Raw genomic sequence first — 3561 nt, 5'->3', positions numbered from 1 at the left:
ATTGGCAAAATGGGTAGCCATACAGTAACTTTACCACCTTTGTATGTCAATATATATCCCGGTATATCAGTATATCAGCACATCAGTTTCCAGCCTCTCTCTTTTGAAAGACTGAGAAAAATATTTTTTTAAAAAATGTCTGTGGACACACTAATTGAAGGGAAGGGAGTCTGATAACACACCCACCTGTTTGCGCAGACAACATGGATAGTAGCAGCTGCTTTACATTATGTTATTGCCTGAAGGTGTGTAGAATTGCAAACTGCTAGGTACAAAAGTCCATTGTGAAAAAATGACCCCCGTGCATTTCAAAGGCTACGTGTGTATGTAGTCTTAGAAGAAAGTCATAGTTGGACAAGATTTTTTCAAACTGGAAATGAATGAAAAGAGTAGTATTGAAATACTTTGTTGTCCTGTTGTAGTCTTACCCACCTCGTATACAGCAGTCAAAATCAAAAAGAAAAGTGGAATAAATTCTGCAGAGCCAGATTAAGGATTATGAAACCCCAACAATTATTCATGTTTTTGTCTCCACATGTCTCTGACAAAATATAATTTCTTCCTACCTGTTCAACTGCACATGTGTACATATGCATATACCAGGTGTGGGCAATCTTTGGCCCTGCAGATGTTGTTGAACTATAACTCCTATCATCCCTGGCCATTGGCCATGCTTACTGGGGCTCATGGGAGTTCAGCAACATCTCTCCAGATGTTTCCCCTACCTGGAATATACCAAGAGAAAATCCATCACTCTTGTCATTAATTTCTGCGCCGCAATTTATCTTACAAGCAATATCTCCTCTTAATATATGTTCTTCATGCTTTTTCATCACAGTATTCATAATTTTCTACAGCTGGAAGCATGACCAGAAATTAATCAGGGCTGTTTGGTCCTAGGAAAGGATAGGAATGAGGAGAACTATATCCTCCCTTTAAGATGAGCACAATGTAGAAGGGTCTCAAATCCAGGAGGAGCTAGTTACAGGGGGAACAAGTCAAGAATCTGATTTCCAAGACTTTTAGCGCTGCTTTTCATGCACATAAAATTCCTCCATTGAAGTCTACATTTTTGTTATTATGTGCCTTCAAGTCGATTACGACTTATGGTGACCCTATGAAGCATAGGAGACTGCAAATACCACATGTAGATCTTCACACATGACTAGCCAGATCCACACCATACATTTAAAGCACATTTAAAGTATATCACTTCCCCCCAAGAATCCAGGAAACTGTAGTTTACTCTTCTCAGAGCTACAATTCTGAGCCACCTTAACAAACTACAGTTCCCAATATTCTTTGGGGAAAGCTATGTGCTTTAAATTACGGTGTGGATGTGACCAATGTCCATGTGGGGCTTCACACCATTTCATATACAATATTCACTTCCGTTGTGGAATTGTTTTAATGTGAAGCAGCCTTTGGATAGGTTGGGGTTTTCCTGTCTTGGGTGACAGCCAATTTTCAAGCAAACATGTGACAAGAATGTGCAGCTGCGCACAATGCTTTCCTACATGATCTTTAGTAAATATCTATTGTGGACAAGTCAACAGAAATATAAATACTCAGCATATGTGCCTTGAGTAGCAGAGAAAACAAATGTGTCAAGTGATGAACAGAGAACAAATCACATATCCACACAAAAGATAAGACACTTAGGGCTATGCTGCATAGCAGCAGAGACTGGTGGATCTGATGTCAGTGGGGCACCTTGGACAGCTCTTTGAAAGTTTGGACTAAAACCCAGAGCAGTTTTACTGCCCTGCTGACATCAGAACCACCAGTCGCCCCTGCTGCATATGTTACAGTTTGCTCTTGAAAATAAATCCCCAGATGCAAAACACACAAGCAGAGCATAATTTCTTAAGGGTGCCCATATGTATAACTCAATAGGTTTTGCCCATATAATACAAACAAGTATTACTAGGAAAGGCTGTTTTCTTAGGAGTTACAGGCAATTGAAGCCCTAGTGTCCTCTAGTACTCAACAGTCACGTGTGTCTTAAGCTCCCTCTGAAAATTCTAGCCAATAAAGGTGTGACTTTATTATATATACAAAGGAGAGGCACTTTTCTCATGTCCATAAAAGACTTGGGTGGTATCAGCTGCTACAGAAGAACAGTATAACTGACAACATAAAACATTATAGCTAAGAGTGTTGTGTATTTCATGATTGAAGAAGCACAAGGAATTTTAATTTCTATATGACAGTGAGGATCCTGGAAGATTAGCTCTTGATTGAAATGGCCATTCCACTTTCTCTCAGACACTTTGATTTTCCTGTAGACTGGAGAAGACTGGCTATTTAAATGCTTTCTGATCAATTCTTTCTTTCCCTCCCAACTGTTATTTGCTGAAATTAAGTGAGTTTTGATTGGAAAATAAGCTTAACCAACTGCTTTATTAGTCAGCGGAAATTGCTTTGGCTAATTGACAGCGGAAATATTGGAAGAGAAATCAAGACCTGGAAAATGTTACTTAACAGGAGTACTTCAGCCTCCCTTAATCATGTTAGAATACAATTTTGCAGAGATATTGAATGCAGGGATGCTATACTGTTCTCTTCAAGGCAAAAGAGTAAAAATTCTCCCCAACAGCTAAGAGTAATTGCATTAGACTTACTGAAATAAAGGTGATTTATCCAAGTTTATGCCTGGGAATATGAGTTCTGGAAAAGGAGAAGAAAATTGATTATTTGATTTTCTTTCTCATGCAATTAAACTCCTATTTCTTGAAAATGAACAGGATCAATCCCCACTAGGTTGCCAACATGCCAACAGGGGAATTACCGCCTAAACTGTAGAGATAATCAAATTCTTACAAGATTAAAGTCTATGCAACTTGAACGCAGCTATTTTGATTCCTGACATGTAGGCAAATCTAAATCTAAAACAGATATATCTATGAGACACATTGGTGGACACTATCTGTTTGAGACGACAGGGAGCATTGGGTGGGGATAATGCCAAATTATGCAAACTTGCTAACATCTTACACAAAGCCCCTTTTGTTTCTAGCCATGGTTCTTATTAGAAATGGTGGTAGGGAATAAATTTTGCTTGGTTCATATTTTAATGTAAAACTATCTTATCGCATTTCTCAAAACAATATGCAAACTATATGCAAACCAAATTTACCCTATTCCTACTTTTGCATTACAGTTCTCCAATCAAAAAAGTATAAAATGTATACATTAGGGGAAAGTATGCATAAAAATGCTACAGCCATACTACCCTGAACACATCCGATCTTGTCTGATCTTGGAAGCTAAGCAGGGTCAGGCCTGGTTAGTACTTGCATAAGAGACCGCCTGGGAATACCGGGTGCTGCAGGCTTAGAGAAAGGCCACCTCTGAATACTTCTTACCATGAAACTTGCTGCCCTGGGCTCCTGCTGGGAAGAAGGGTGGGATATAAATCAAATAATAAATAAATAAAACCCTATGAATATATCCAAAAAAAGATCCATAGGATCACCATAAGACGTAATGGACTTGAAGGCATATAACAACAACAAATGCATAAAATGCACATATTCCTGAAAATACCTTATAAATCAA

The 3561-nt window shown here is 38.5% G+C and overlaps 1 pseudogene; it reads left to right on the top strand.

Annotated features, from left to right (window-relative positions):
- Positions 1-3218: 3218 nt before the first annotated feature.
- Positions 3219-3337, top strand: LOC133388135 (5S ribosomal RNA; annotated as a pseudogene).
- Positions 3338-3561: the final 224 nt, after the last annotated feature.

Source organism: Rhineura floridana, chromosome 6 (assembly GCF_030035675.1).
Source record: "Rhineura floridana isolate rRhiFlo1 chromosome 6, rRhiFlo1.hap2, whole genome shotgun sequence".
Lineage (NCBI taxonomy): Eukaryota > Metazoa > Chordata > Lepidosauria > Squamata > Rhineuridae > Rhineura > Rhineura floridana.
Note: the sequence above shows the minus strand (reverse complement) of the source record. Positions and strands in the feature narration are given on the sequence as shown.